This window comes from Poecilia reticulata, chromosome 14 (genome assembly GCF_904066995.2).
Source record: "Poecilia reticulata chromosome 14, P_reticulata-male-v2, whole genome shotgun sequence".
NCBI classification, from domain to species: domain Eukaryota; kingdom Metazoa; phylum Chordata; class Actinopteri; order Cyprinodontiformes; family Poeciliidae; genus Poecilia; species Poecilia reticulata.
The window spans coordinates 381,652-398,977 of record NC_088843.1 but is presented as its reverse complement, the minus strand read 5'-3'; positions in this window follow the sequence as shown (position 1 = coordinate 398,977).

The following is a 17,326-nucleotide window of genomic DNA, read 5'->3' as shown; positions in this document are numbered from 1 at the left end:
ACTCATAGCGGCTCCATGGCAACTCCATGGCAACTCATTGCGGCTCCATGGCAACTCCATGGCAACTCATAGCGGCTCCATGGCAACTCCATGGCAACTCATAGCGGCTCCATGGCAACTCCATGGCAACTCCATAGCGACTCATAGCGACTCCATGGCAACTCCATGGCAACTCATAGCGGCTCCATGGCAACTCCATGGCAACTCATAGCGGCTTCATGGCAACTCCATGGCAACTCATAGCGGCTCCATGGCAACTCCATGGCGACTCCATGGCGACTCATAGCGGCTCCATGGCAACTCCATGGCAACTCATAGCGGCTTCATGGCAACTCCATGGCAACTCATAGCGGCTCCATGGCAACTCCATGGCAACTCATTGCGGCTCCATGGCAACTCCATGGCAACTCATAGCGGCTCCATGGCAACTCCCTGGCAACTCATAGCGGCTCCATGGCAACTCCATGGCAACTCCATAGCGACTCATAGCGACTCCATAGCGACTCATAGCGGCTCCATGGCGACTCATAGCGACTCCATGGCGACTCATAGCGGCTCCATGACGACTCCATGGCAACTCCATGGCAACTCATAGCGGCTCCATGGCAACTCCATGGCGACTCATAGCGGCTCCATGGCAACTCCATGGCAACTCCATGGCAACTCATAGCGGCTCCATGGCAACTCCATGGCGACTCATAGCGGCTCCATGACGACTCCATGGCAACTCCATGGCAACTCATAGCGGCTCCATGGCAACTCCATGGCAACTCCATGGCAACTCTTTGGCGACTCCATGGCAACTCATAGCGGCTCCATGGCAACTCATAGCGGCTCCATGGCAACTCCATGGCAACTCATAGCGGCTCCATGGCAACTCCATGGCAACTCCATGGCAACTCTATGGCGACTCCTTGGCAACTCATAGCGGCTCCATGGCAACTCATAGCGGCTCCATGGCAACTCCATGGCAACTCATAGCGGCTTCATGGTAACTCCATGGCAACTCATAGCGGCTCCATGGCAACTCCATGGCGACTCATAGCGACTCCATGGCGACTCATAGCGGCTCCATGACGACTCCATGGCAACTCCATGGCAACTCATAGCGGCTCCATGGCAACTCCATGACAACTCCATGGCAACTCTATGGCGACTCCATGGCAACTCATAGCGGCTCCATGGCAACTCATTGCGGCTCCATGGCAACTCCATGGCAACTCATAGCGGCTCCATGGCAACTCCATGGCAACTCATAGCGGCTCCATGGCAACTCATAGCGGCTCCATGGCAACTCCATGGCAACTCATAGCGGCTTCATGGCAACTCCATGGCAACTCATAGCGGCTCCATGGCAACTCCATGGCGACTCCATGGCGACTCATAGCGGCTCCATGACGACTCCATGGCAACTCCATGGCAACTCTATGGCGACTCCATGGCAACTCATAGCGGCTCCATGGCAACTCATTGCGGCTCCATGGCAACTCCATGGCAACTCATAGCGGCTCCATGGCAACTCCATGGCAACTCATAGCGGCTCCATGGCAACTCCATGGCGACTCATAGCGACTCCATGGCGACTCATAGCGGCTCCATGACGACTCCATGGCAACTCCATGGCAACTCATAGCGGCTCCATGGCAACTCCATGGCAACTCATAGCGGCTCCATGGCAACTCCATGGCAACTCATAGCGGCTCCATGGCAACTCCATGGCGACTCATAGTGACTCCATGGTGACTCCCTGCGGCCACAGAGTCGCAGCAGCTGATCCGCAGCGTTTATTGTCAGGGATGCGCTGCCGTTTGAAGCCCGCCGCTCATTCAGCCTCTGTTTGCTTTGCTGAAGCCGTTTGGTGTCAGGCGGCCAGCCGGACTCTTACAGTAACTCACAATGACAGAGGGAAACAAAGCACCTGCAGCGGCAGCTGCTGCTCCGCCAGGCGGTCAGAGACTCAACATTCACAGCAACGCTTCATTCTTCCCTCTGGAGCCGGAAATGTACAACTTCTTTTTTTTTGTGGTTTAAGCCAGGAAATCCTGGGCTGGTGTGTCAGCCTGGACATGGCGGCCATTGTCTGGCTCTCGCTCACTGAATCCATTGATGCTCTTCATCCAGCTGTAAAATCTGGGTTGGGGTACTGTGTGAGTGGGCCGAGGTGGTCGGGATGTTTCGGCCGCTCTGAAAACAGGAAAGGCAGGACATGCAGGGATAAAGCAACATGGCGTGTTGGCTTCCTGTGTGCTGAATCCCGGATGTCCATCTGCAGCTAACCAGATTAGCTTAGCGGCCTTTTGGAGCCCTGTCAGCATTAAAACCCTGAAGGATCCGATCCTCCAGCCAGCGCTTTATTCAGTCCACAGCGGTAAAATCAACCATTCACACTCCTTCTGTCAAAAATAACAATAAACACTTATTACAACACAGATCGTCTTTATCCACATGATTCAGTCAATGACTAATGACGTCTTTCACTGAAACCTCAGGAAGCTTTCCTCCTTCAGTCGGTCGACCCGGTTCTACTGGAACCAGAACATCTGCTCCACCTCCAGCTGCTCTGAGTCAAACCAACCTGTTCCCCTCCTGGCCTGTGGGGGCGCTGCACCAAGAACCACTGAAGGAAACGACACAAAAACCTCTGAAGACACTGAGAGCAACTTCCTTCTTCACCAGATGGAAACAAGATGGAGGATTTTAGCGGTTGGAGGATTTCTCTTTAGGCTAAAGACCAGGAGCCATTTCTGCTGCTAGCGCTAGGCTAACACGTTAGCTTTGGTTGGATTTACCCAGAATGCCCTGCTCTGTAGTCCACTTCCTGCTTTTGCAGCGGTCTCCGGTCCGACCAGAGGTCAGAGGTCAGTTAGAATTCGCACCTCACCTATCACATTGAAGATCGTGCTTTGTGGGCCTAAATGTGAGAAAACGAAGGAGATTTTGTGAAATTCATAATAATTAATTCATAAACATTAAAATGATTTGGACTTCAGTGTTTTTCTCTCTTTAAAAACATTCTTTTGCTCTTTTCTGACTGTATTTCTGTTTTTAGCTGCTCTCTGTTTGGTTTTTCCCTGAGGAACTTTTAAAATATTTTTTGTGTTTGTGATGTTTTAATTTTGTGGTTAAAATGTTTTTATGGTCTGCATTTATCTCCTCTGCTGAACTGAATCACTCCTGGAGTTGTGCTCCAAGTTTAGTTTGATTAAACTCATGCAAAGCAGAAACACTTAAGGAGAAACAGCCTGAAATCATCAGCAGTTCTTGAATCAAAACGTTGGCAGGTTTCATCATGAAGCTGCAGAAAAATCCCCCAATCAGAAAACAGATTTCACATCAATCCTTTTCTCACGTTCCCACATGTGGATCAGACAGCGAGGCTAACCCACAGAACGGCTTCAATAATAATACTAATAATACAGAAACGTCATTAAAATCTTTTGTTTTTCAGAGTTGTGACTCGTTTGATCTTTAGTCCAAAGCTAAAACAAAAATATCTGGTAAAATGTGTCTATTATAAAAATAAACAGATTTGTTGTCCAGGATAAATCATGATCCTTTATAACAGAAACACTTTGACTAGTTTAAAAAGAAATCAAGTTAAATTGACCTTTTTTTTTTTTCCTGTTTTGAAACAAAATATTTTCATATTTAAATTCTGCATAACTTTGTTTTTCTGTTACATTTATTTCATGTAAACATTCCCTCGTCTCATTTATAACATAATTATTAAAACAAAACTGCGTCATGATTCCCAGCAGCAGAAACAGGTGCACAACTTTATTAGGAACTCAGAGGTCAAAGGTCAAGTTTCTCCAGACATGGAAATCCTTCTCAGCAGACCTGAGCTTATAGAGCCATGTGACTTCTCCTCACAGGCTGAGGTCAAAGGTCAGAGTTCAGCTGTCTTTGAGTGACCTGAAAAAAACACAGTTAATAGAAATATAATGAATAAAAATATAACTAATAAACTGACTGGGTTAAGAAATGTTTCAGGTGTTCAAAATAAGAATTATTATTATTATTATTATTATTATTATTATGTCCATTTCAATCATGTCTTTTATTTAAATATCTAAATTTGACCATTTAGATAGATAGTTGATGGTGTCAGTCAGTCCCAGTCCATCCCAGTTCAATTTCCTTGAAAGTCTTGAAAAGTCTGAATCTGTTGGGGAAACTGAGTGAGTTAAACTGTCTCTGGTTTCCTGTATTTCTCCGCCTGCGGTTCGTTGCTGCAGTCGGTGTTTACGGGGCGATACGATGCGGCGCATCGCAGCGTCTCACTTCCGGCTTAATGAGGCAAATGAAGCCGGCATGGAGGAAACGGGCAGCAGGCGAGGCGCGGAAACAGACTCTGTTTTACCAACATGGAGAAAAGTTTGTCGCCCCATTGTTTAGTTTAATGAGTTTTATGGATGAGTGTTGAGTTAACACCACGCTGTGCTTCCTTTAGTGGAAATGGAACCAAAGAACAGAAGCTACTCGGGTTCAGACAGCAGTTTACGATCAACCAGTTATGTTTATTACTGGACGGAACCTCCGCAGCCTCCCTCTCTTCCTCCTCGGACACAGGAGAACCTTCCCAGGGTTCCTTTCCCCCATACCGGCCACAATAAGCAGGAAATCATCATTTATCAGGCATGAAGAAGTCAAGGCAGAGCCTAGCATGTCTCCGCAGCAGCTCTGAAGCGCCAAAGCCCGCGAGTTTCCGTAGCAACTGCAGTCGGAACGCTGCCGTAAAGTGATGTCGTACTTTGCTCTTAAAGGGACACTACCCATAAAGTAAAAACCAGACATAATATAAGGATATATATATTATGTCTATGGTAAAAACAATACAGAAAAGCAAATAACACAGAAAAATCCAGCTGGGTTACAGAAACACAGTTTGAGTTAAAGCTGAACTTTCTGAGCTGAATCATCAGGAACGGGCCGAACCGGCGGACTGTGTCCGTCACCAACAGGTCTACTAGTAATTCATCCATTTCTTCAACACATTTGTGCAGTTTAAGTTTACAGCTTCATCTCTCCTGCAAGGAGTCAAAGCAGATGATCAGGAGCAACAAAACGTTTACAGAAATATTAATATAATGTAATGAAGGGCTTTTACAGATACACCGATAAAAACCAACCAACAAACAAACAAACAAACAAACAAACAAACCACCAGGCAGCTTAATTGTCAGTTTATTGTTTTGTAATAATGCTGAGCTGTGGATGAGGTCATGTAAATTATTCATATTTAACATCTGCTGTGAAACTTTCTTTATATCATTTAATCCTCCAGTTTCATCCTGGTTCACCGCTCAGCACCGAACTGACCACTGCTGTCCAGAACGAGACCGACGTCCCGAACCGGAGGAGGCCGGGTTGAAACCTCCCCGAGCCGCGCGGCTTGGCGCCGTTTCACAATCTGCCGCATAATGCGACGCAGATGCGCGTAACGGCGCAGAGCGGGAGGCTCAGGCTATGAGATAATGGCGGACAGAGCAGCCGGCTCTGCCACCGCGCTGTGTGTGTGTGTGTGTGTGTGTGTGTGTGTGTGAGAGTCACACTAAACCCACCAGCGGATGTTTTACATCCCCTTTCCGCTCAATTACCGCCTTTCGAGGTCACAGATATCTGTCCAAGATAACTCTGGTGTTTTTATACTTTCACATTTCTGCTAATCACAGGGACGATTTGTTTCCTGCCACAAACGGCCATAATGAGCAGCAGCTCTTCCTCATCACCACTGAGTCTGAGGCCTAATGCGGCTCGTAAACTTTGCTGCCTCTTGGCTGCAGCGGCTCCTTATCGTTTCCTGCTCAGTGCAACTTTTCCTCAACTGGGATTTTCTTTATTAGATTCACAATCCTGAAGGTTTTTCCTTCAGCTGTTTGTGTTTGTTTGCTCAGGATCACTTCATAAGTTTAATGGGTGTGTGTGTGTGTGTAGGTGTGTGTGTATGCGTATGTGTGTGTGTGTGTGTGTGTAGGTGTGTGTGTGCGTGTGTGTGTGTGTGTGTGTGTGTGTGTGTGGGTGTGTGTGTGTATGCGTGTGTGTAGGCGTGTGTGTGTGTGTGTGTGTGTGTGTGTGTGTGCGTGTGTGTGTGTGTGTGTGTGTGTGTGTGTGTATTCCTCCCGGGTCTCATCCGGATCTCGTCGCTCTAATCCTGCCTTCCTGTTTTCTAGCAGGAGAAATGAGTCGATCTGATAATCAGCCGATTTCGTCGCTTCACCTGAAACATCCAACACCAAACGTCACGTTTCCTGCTGTGCAGCATTTTCAGGCTGCTCCTGTTTTGGTGTTTTGCTTCTGGAACCAGATTACGTTGTGTTTTTACAGTGTTCTGGTTTTCAGGCACATAAAGCCTTTTATAGCATAATCAGCATCTGTGTTACCTCCAGATGACTGAAAATGCTAAATATATCAGACATGACCTGGAGGGCGGTGGTGGTGCAGAATTGAGCACAACCCACATGTGGAGGCCTTGGTCCTCCACGCAGCCGTCGCAGGTTCGATTCCCTTTGCCGCATGTCTTCCTCCTTCTCATTATCCTCTTTTCTGCCAATTCGCTACCAACTAAAGGCCAGTAGAGCCAATGAAACAGAACTTAAAAGAAATTTAACTGCTGTCTCTTTAAGAAGCTCCTGCTTTTCCTGAAGCTCCGCCTCCAGGAAGTCATCCCAACATGGCTCCTCCATTAACCCTTTAACGTTTTTACCAGCGTTGCTCTGAGCAGCAGCTCCTGTAATGAGCTCAGCTATTTGCTGCTGGCTAGTCTGGAGGAGCTGAGTGGGGGAGGAGCTAAGTCTCGAAGGCGGGGCTAGGTCCACCCAGGTGTTTTAACAGCTGAATGGTTGCCATGGAGACTAACGGACTTCTCAAACATGAAAAATCAAAGCAACACTCCATTATAACGATAGCTTTGGTTGTATTTACCCAGAATGCCCTGCGCTGTTGTCCACTTCCTGCTTTTGGAGCGGCCTCCGGTCTGACCAGAGGTCAGAGGTCGATTAGGGTTCAAACCGCTCTCTGAGTTCCAAAAGTCATAAATATATGATGGATATTTTTAGACTTTATGAATTTCCAGATTTTTTCTAGAAACTTTCTGAGATGTTTGTGAGTTTTTGGTGGAAACGTCGTCCACTCCTGAAAATCTCTCCTTTTGGTGAAAGTGCCCTGTTTCATACTTGACCCCGTCCAAACTGACTCGTTCTGCAACAGCAGTCTGAAAATGTGCAAATATGAATCTCCTCTCATGGAAATGACATCAATCGTTTTGCTGTTTGTGGACGGCGGACATGTTGGGGTCGACCTTCATCTCCTCGTGTTTCTGAGCTACCAGCTGACATCCAGGACACTCCGGGTCAGGGGGTGTGGAAGATGGTGATGAGTTTAATGAGAAGCTCACAGTCCAGGATCAGGCAGCAAATTAGCACATAGCTAATACTGTTAGCAGCTGACATACAGACTGAAACCAGCAACTCAGGACTTCACAGCTCTACTGAGGAAAACTGACTAAAGCGACACAACATACGACGTTAGACAGACGACAGGTGGGACTGAATCCACTGGGAGGGTGATCCCAGGAACGGGACACAGCTGGGATCAACCAAGACTCACAGGACTGAACACAGAAAAACCTTAAATAAAAACACAGAAACCCGGATCGTGACTCAGAGCCGGTTTCCTGACTCCACTCCGGTTTTGCTGCAGTTGTGTTACATGCTGGCCCGAATCCACCACATTTCTCACATTGAGCCAAATGTTAAAACAAAGAAATGCACTTGGGAATCCAGCAGCGTTTCTGATACGACCGCAGGAGGCTCTTCCCACATCGGGAGAAAAGCAGGAAAACAGTTTGTGGCAGATTTTAGCTTCACATTCAGGGAATCCAAACCCACTTCAGGACAATCTGAGTGAGTCAGGCGGCTTGTTTAGTTTGTCAGTCGACTAACGCAGAGTTCAAACCGTTTACTGATAATGAGGCTCATTCTTTCCATGTCGGAGGCACAAACTGAATATAAATGTCAGTATTTCCTTCACCTTTGGCTGATTTAATTCAGTAGATTTTAAGCAGCAGCAAATAGTTTCTGGAGGTTAAAGCAGGAAATACAGCAGAATTTCCCTCTAAACTGTAGAATCTAAATATAGATTCTCTTTGTTCCTCACATTTAAATTTAAAGGCCCAGTTTTGTCTGCAAACAGCAAAGGAACAACCCAGTTAAGCTGGAAAAGAGGCTTTCTGCAGGAAACAGATGTTTTTCCTGTGAGACTCAGAAAAAACTGCCAGATTTTGTTCAGACTAGTAAATTTACAGTGTAAAAATAATTTAGAATAGTACTAAATATACAACACTAAGATTATTTAGATTTGGTTCCAAGTTTGGTTGTAAATGTGATGTTTGATGATTAAACGTCTTCAATTCTGCTACCTAAACATTTTAAATTAGTTTTTGTTTCAGTCAAACTTCTTCGTCTCTAAAGTCGAGTTCAGCACAGAAAACTGAGCCAAAGTTTATTTGGGTTATATTTTAAATAAATACAAACCTGGTAGACATGAAGAGAGTTTCAGTGTTTGACCAAAAGATGAATTCACAAAAACGACCTCTGACCTCTGACCTCTGGTCCTCCAAACCTCGGTCTGGGTTCGGTTTGAATGTGAACACCAAAAGCAGGAAGTGGCCTACAGCGCAGGGCATTCTGGGTAAATCCAACCAAAGCTAACATGCTAGCCTAGCGCTAGCAGCAGAAATGGCTCCTGGTCTTTAGCCTAAAGAGAAATCCTCCAGCCGCTAAAATCCTCCATCTTGTTTCCATCTGGTGAAGAAGGAAGTTGCTCTCAGTGTCTTCAGAGGTTTTTGTGTCGTTTCCTTCAGTGGTTCTTGGTGCAGCGCCCCCACAGGCCAGGAGGGGAACAGGTTGGTTTGACTCAGAGCAGCTGGAGGAGGAGCAGATGTTCTGGGTCCAGTAGAACCGGGTCGACTGACTGAAGGAGGGAAACATCCTGAAAGCTGCAGTAGCTTTTATAAAAAAAATGTTTTTACTTGTTTGGTATGAGACAAATCAAGCTCCTCTGTTTTTTTCACATTGCTGACTAGAAGCAGCCAATCAGAGCCAGTCTTAACGCTGTTAGTCACCCTCCTTGATTGACAGCGCCAAGCCCCGCCTCCTGGCTCTGATTGGTTGTTTTTGGTTCATTTCTGGCAGCAGATTCATCTGTTCACAGATAATCTGTGTCATAACAAACATAAAGACAGTTTAAACATTTTTACAATCGTTACAAACTGCAGCTTTAATGTTAGAAGCAGGTAAAACAGTCGAGTCGTTTCTGATTCTGTGACTTTGTCGTCTTCCTGACCTCGGGGCTCATAGTTCAGTGACAGCAGACGCCTGAACCAGTTGATGTTTGTTTCTGCTGCTCAGACACTAATGAAGTGTCCAGCGGGATCCTGACAGCAGCTTCAGAGACCTCCAGACTTTGTGGAGACACACACACTCATGTTTTACTCGTGGCACACGCCCGCATGGCGACGCCTAAGAAGATGGCCACCCAGCAGCGATCTGTGCAGTGGCGTCCTGCAGGAACCACTCGGCCTGTGATGTGGTCGCTGCAGCGCTAACTGACTAGCGCCGCAGTTCCTTAAAAACTGCTGAGCGCTTCAGCAGAGACGGGTTTTCTGTTTTACAGCCGCAATTAAATCCCAGAAAAACTAACAGGTTTAATGTGTGAGCAGGATTATTGAATCTAGCTGCTGCTGCACAGCTTCACTTAATGTTCATTAAAAACAAACTGCTTCATATGCAGTATAACTGTTATTATTAAACCAGAGAAGAAGAGTTTATTGTGATCTGCAAAACTATTCATATCCTTTGAACTTTTTCACTTTCTGTCTTAAAAAATATGTTACATTTCATGAGCTGTGTTGCTGGGGCTAAAGTAAAAATCACATTTTAATCGACAAAATGAGCAACATTTTCAATTCCAAAGTCCTTTTTGCAGCTAAATTATTGATGAGATAAAAATCATAAATATTTATAGTTTTTGATCTTCAGGTTCTTCAGCTGATTGGACCAAAGTTTATCTTTGTTTCTCTGATCATTCGTGGTTTTTCTGTAGACATCTGGACTGTGGACGCTAACGTTAGCGTTAGCATTGGGATGCTATTTTAAGCTAGCATAGCTACAATATGCTAACTCCTTTTAGCACAACTTGAACAGAACAGTTAGTCGATGTGCCAGAGGCCAAACTGTTGGAAGGCAAAGCATAACTATAACTTTTATTTTTATTTTCAAACAATCCCGGTCATAGCATTTCCAAAGAGTTAGCTTTGTGAAAAAGCAGAGCTTCTCTGAAATGCTGCTCGTTTCATGGGGACAAAAAAACAAACTGTTGAGTCATTTATATAAAATTCACTTCATTTTATATTTTAAAGCACTAATTCACAACGAATGTTTTTCTACAAGACAATTCATATCTAACTGTATAGAATCCAGTTTAGTTTAAATGACATTTGATCAAACAACCAAAGCAAGCATGTGGCAACTATGGGAGGCCATTACTGCCATGAAACAAAAAATAAAAGCCCAACAGGAAATCTTCATTACGAGAATAAAAGTCTTAATTTCGACTTTCAAACTCAAAGTTATGAGATATAAAGTCATAATTATGAGATATTTGCTTCTATAGAAGAATCCTTAGAGAAGCAGACTCATATTTATGTCTTCAACTCATAATAATTACAATAAATCTCATAACTATGAATTTGAATCTCATGACTTTCTATCTCACAGTGTTGGTTTCCTCTCATAATTTACTCTACATCTGATAACTATGACTGTAAACCCATGATTATGTTTTCTTGTTGAGCTTTAATTTTTCCTTTCATGGCAGAAATGGGCTTCCGTAGATAGACAGTAGAACGAATAACTCCCTTTTAAGGAACACCACTGAGGGAAAGACTGAAAGACAATAACAAAGCATAAAAGAAACTGATGTAAAAATAGAGATTGTTTAATAAACTCTCCAAATCTGCTGAGTTTGTTATGGATCCATATGAGAATTTAAATCTTTTATTCTTTATTTAATAATATTATGAATCCAACACATATCCATATCTATACATGTACATACATAGTACAACAGAAAAGAGAGAAAAAGGCTCAGCAAACATTTAAATTCATTTCAGCAACTGACATTTGTTAACAGGCCCTCATGGGGAGGTGCACATGTCCAACGTCTTCCAATAAAAGAGACGCATACAAAGGGGACCAGCAGCTTTTATAACCCGCAGCATCTTTATCTGTGTGAAAGTGGGGAGTATCTGAGGCCCAAACACTCAGAAAAACGTCCATTTTTACATGAAGTTTTCTCCGTTATCCATTATAAACATTCTTCAGTCTTTCTTGCGGTTGGTGAAGGATGGGAGGTGAAGGTTTGATCCAGGACAGGAGTCATTTTCCCTGCAACCAGTAGAAGAATCTGTAGTAACTGGACTCCCTTTTCCCAACGTTTCCTCCGGGGGTCAAACCCGATACAGAGAATTTAAATCTTTGAATCAGCTGGTTCTGAGAAGGCCGGCCGTTTCCTCACAGTCGTTTTCTGGATAATTAGGTTGAACTTTTGACCTGAAAGCGATTTGCATGCTGAACATAGATCTGTAATTTGTAGAAGCAAACATTGAAATGTTGCTTGGTTTGGCTCAGTTTCTGATTTAGCCCATTTACAGCTAATTACATGTAATTTATGCTTCATTTACATTCCAGCTGAACAGGCGACTGCAGCGCTGTGGGGTTATTTTTAATGTTTTCCTTCAAAACACACACACACACACACACACACAGAGACACACACACACACACAGAGACACACACACACACACACAGAGACACACACACACACACACAGAGACACACACACACACACAGAGACACACACACACACACACAGAGACACACACACACACACAGAGACACACACACACACACACAGAGACACACACACACACACAGAGACACACACACACACACACACACACACAGAGACACACACACACACACACACAGAGACACACACACACACAGAGACACACACACACACACACACACACACACACACACAGATATTGTTTTGGGTTAATGATTAAAGTAATTTCGTAGATAAAAACTGTCGGTATGCAGAAGATTTAAATCTTTTTAATCCACCTGGGAGAATAAAACAGCAGAATAAACTCACATTCGCAGAAATAATTATTGATATTATTGATAAGCTCTTATTTTTTAAAATGTGCGTTCAAACGAGCTGCACCACAAGATTTGACCTCATTTGTCAAACGATTGACCTTTGACCTCTGACCGGTGGAGGTCGGTTTTCTGTATACTGTCATTTTTCCACTATTTTAATTAGTTAAAAACTCTAGTTCTGTTTTATCGATCAGCTTCTGATTTTGTTTCTTTTTCTCTGTAAATTTTGAAAGTTTCTGTTTCCATGGATCATTTTTATCGTCTTTTATTGATTAACTTTGTGTCTCACAGATAAACTGAATCTGACCTTTTCTGTCAGGCTTGGTTGGCTCTGGTGTCCGACAGGAAGGAGGGGGAGACGTGGCGCCGGCCGGGAATCGAACCTGCGACCGCCGCCACCAGGACTGAGGCCATGCTCTTCCCCTGCGCCGCCACACCACCGTATTTCTGAACTGTCATGAATAATCTTTAATTTTCCTTCCTGACCACAGAAACGCTCAGCGTCTGGTTCGTGTTGTGGTTCGTTTCCTGTTCCTCTCACGGCGGCGCTGTGACCTCTGGGCTTCCTGTCCGCCTCAGCGTCGCATCAGTCAGTCTGCAGACAAGACGGATCCATAAACAAGACGGGAGCCGACGGGAATCTGGCTTTGACTAGGCCGCCTGCAGGTCCGGCTCAGGACACCGTCCTGCTGACGGGACAGAGACGGAGCGTCTTCGTTACTCTAAAGCTCAGGATCCAGGAATCAACTATCATGATGATTCATTTTTACTAATCTGGTGATGAATCAACTATTCTGGCAACTAATCAGATGAAAATTGTCCATAATCTGTGAGGATTTGAGTTTTTCTGTCAGTCGAGTCAGTTGCTGTGTCCGGTTCCCCGACCCGCTCCGAGTATTTAAACCGTCTGTGTCTGTCGCTGCTGGAGATCCGTTCTCATCATTAAACCGTCATTTACTCGTCATACCTGCGTCCAGGTCCACCTCGCATTCATTCAACCATTTTAATGCAATAGAATAAATACATTTAAAGATGCAAAACAAGAAAATACACATTTTGTAGCCTAAAATGCAGCATCCTTCAGTAAACAATCCTCCAAACATCAACCTGTAAAAATAGCTGGACATCAAAAGGTGTTTAATTTATTATTTGAACCATTTCAGGTTAAAATTGTCTGTTGAGGAGTTTCATATGGGAAATGTTCAGTTTTTATGTAAAATGCAATAATTGATTAATCGTTTCAGGCCTAATGAGGATCCGAAACATTTGTTATCATCATGGAGTAAAAACCTGAATCTGTGGTAGAAATCAGCCTCCCAGCAGGATGACAGAGGCAGAGTGGCCCAGTCAAAGCCCAGCCTAGACTGACCCAGTTCTCAAATACCCACTACTTTGTTTTACTTTATCAAATAAAACCTCAATAAAACCTGCTGAAGTTTGTGGTTGTGAGGTAAGAAAATGAAAAAAGGAAAGAAATATGAACATTTTTGCATCTATGAAATAAATTTCTGTTCTCAAAGAAACAACATGAATCCTGGACAGAGAGCAGTCCTGAAGCCGTCAGTCATTAACTGGACATTTTAGAAGCATCAACTTTGACCCTGTCACCTGATTCCAGAGCCGCCAGAGAGATGAAGTTTGGTTCTTCCTCAGCGTGACGCAGTGTGAACATGAATCTATAATCATGGCCTTTAAAAGGAAGACGCTGCAAAACAAAACATCTTAGCGAGTATTTTGGTCTCGTCTCCACAGCAAATATCTCAGTACACTTGAATTTCAGGGAACATGTCATGAAAAATCCACTTTTTCAGCCCTTAAATAATTACTTTTTTGTATGTTGAGTGTCTACAAGTGCAGAAAACTGAATGCTTTCTCTCCAGTGATGCTTAGATATTATTTTCGGATTATACTTTTCAGTCTGTTCCGTTTTCTCCATTCGCTATTGCTGGGTTTCAGATGACGTAGCACCGACGTCACCCGACGCACATGGAGGGCAGGAAGTAAGTTCAGCCCATTTATTTCTGCTGATCCAGCATCAACAGGTCTAAAGTCTGAGTCCTTTACGGTTACTTCAACTGTTCCAATAGAGAGAAGTCCATACAGGAGGTTGATGTAAATATCCATACAGGTCAGCCAGAGGTCAGAGTCCAGTTTGAGTGAAAGGAGGTCCGCGATTCACGCTGAGGTAAACTTAAGAGATAAATAACGCCGGTAACCAGTAATAACACCAGTAATAACACCAGTAATAACTCCAGTAATAACTCCAGTAATAACACCAGTAATAACACCAGTAATAACTCCAGTAATAACACCAGTAATAACTCCAGTAATAACTCCAGTAATAACACCAGTAATAACTCCAGTAATAACACCAGTAATAACTCCAGTAATAACTCCAGTAATAACACCAGTAATAACACCAGTAATAACACCAGTAATAACTCCAGTAATAACTGTTGGGTTCAACTGAATGTTTGGTTCTGCAGGTTCATAGATAATCATATTGCTGCTATCAAACTACAGAATGTGGTGTAGTGACCGCCCTGCGACTTGGAGGAAACCAGACAAAGTTGGTAAAATGTTGTTTTTGCAGCATAAGGACATTTTGGTGCTGCAGTGTTTACATAGTGACAGGAAGCAGACAGTGTCTGGTCTCTGCGTCGGTTCTTGGGATCCACGTGGCAGATTGTTGAGCTCCAGCCGCCTCTGTGGATCAGCCTCCCTCATGTTGACTCAACATCCTGTGTCCACACACTCTTCCTGGCCGTATCACGCCGTGTGTGTGTAGACACAATCACAAATACTTCCTGAGGTCAGTAGATAACACAAACTAACAAATATTGCTTTGGATCCCACACACACACACACACACACACACACACACACACACACACACACACACACACACACACACACACACACACACACACACACACACACACACAAACACACACACACACACACACACACACACACAGACACACACACACACACACACACACACACACACACACACACACACACACACACACACACACACACACACACAGACAGCCTCGTACTCTGCAGTCCTGGTCCAGGGTTCAGCAAAGTAGTTCAACTTTAATCTGCTCTAAAATAGAGAAGTTTCTCTGTTGCTTTCTTCATTACTGAATCCATAGGAGATGCCTGATCATCGCACCGGGGCAGGCAGCGTCACACCCCGGGGGCAGGCGGCGTCACGCACCCGGGGCAGGCAGCGTCACGCACCGGGGGCAGGCCGCGTCACGCACCCGGGGCAGGCAGCGTCACGCACCGGGGGCAGGCCGCGTCATGCACCGGGGGCAGGCCGCGTCACGCACCGGGGGCAGGCCGCGTCACGCACCCGGGGCAGGCAGCGTCACGCACCGGGGGCAGGCCGCGTCATGCACCGGGGGCAGGCCGCGTCACGCACCAGGGGCAGGCCGCGTCACGCACCAGGGGCAGGCCGCATCACGCACCAGGGGCAGGCAGCATCACGCACCAGGGGCAGGCCGCGTCACGCACCAGGGGCAGGCAGCATCACGCACCAGGGGCAGGCCGCGTCACGCACCAGGGGCAGGCCGCGTCACGCACCAGGGGCAGGCCGCGTCACGCACCGGGGGCAGGCCGCGTCACGCAGCAGGGGCAGGCAGCATCACGCACCGGGGGCAGGCCGCGTCACGCACCGGGGGCAGGCAGCGTCACGCACCAGGGGCAGGCCGCGTCACGCACCGGGGGCAGGCAGCGTCACGCACCAGGGGCAGGCCGCGTCACGCACCGGGGGCAGGCCGCGTCACGCACCGGGGGCAGGCCGCGTCACGCACCGGGGGCAGGCAGCGGGTGCAGTGCCCATAACAGTGCAGTGCCCATTGGTTGTGAAATAATCTGCCAGTGAAATTAAAATTCGTTTTTACCAATTTTGAGGAATTACAAACTAACTTGGCAGGTTTTGTGTTTTTGCAGTTAAACTGTTATGTTTTGAAGTTTCTTTGTGATAAATGTCTGATATTATGACTAGAGACTGAAGTTAAAGCTGTTTTTATGTATTGATGCAACAGCAGTCAGAGCCTCGGGTCCAGATGACGTAACATAAAAGCTGTTCTCGTTTCAGACGCCCTGATTGAATCTCACCCAGACGGAGTCGGTCCTGGAGGTTCATGGAGATTTATGGCTGATGAGGGACGGAAACACACGTTCACTTCACAGCACACACACCGACACACACTCAGCGACTCGCTCCGTCACATCACTGCTGCCCTCTCCTCCTTTCTCTTGACCTTTGACCTTTCTCCTCATTCTTGTCTCTTTCATCTTCCTCTCCTTTCCTTATTCGGTCGTTTGCTTTAGTTTTGCTGATTTATTCATTTGGTTTGTTGTAATTCTCTTTTTTCCGCTAAAGGTTCAGACGTTTTGGTGTAAAACCAATATGAGGTTCGATCTCTCTGGTTCCTACAGCCAATCAGGTTCGATCTCTCTGGTTCCCACAGCCAATCAGGTTTGATCTCTGGTTCCTACAGCCAATCAGGTTTGATCTCTGGTTCCTACAGCCAATCAGGTTTGATCTCTCTGGTTCCTACAGCCAATCAGGTTCGATCTCTCTGGTTCCTACAGCCAATCAGGTTCGATCTCTCTGGTTCCTACAGCCAATCAGGTTCGATCTCTCTGGTTCCTACAGCCAATCAGGTTCGATCTCTCTGGTTCCTACAGCCAATCAGGTTCGATCTCTCTGGTTCCTACAGCCAATCAGGTTCGATCTCTCTGGTTCCTACAGCCAATCAGGTTCGATCTCTGGTTCCTACAGCCAATCAGGTTTGATCTCTCTGGTTCCTACAGCCAATCAGGTTCGATCTCTCTGGTTCCTACAGCCAATCAGGTTCGATCTCTCTGGTTCCTACAGCCAATCAGGTTCGATCTCTGGTTCCTACAGCCAATCAGGTTCGATCTCTCTGGTTCCTACAGCCAATCAGGTTCGATCTCTCTGGTTCCTACAGCCAATCAGGTTCGATCTCTCTGGTTTCTACAGCCAATCAGGTTCGATCTCTGGTTCCTACAGCCAATCCTCTGGACTCGCCCCTGATTCAGGTTTGCAGTGACTGTTG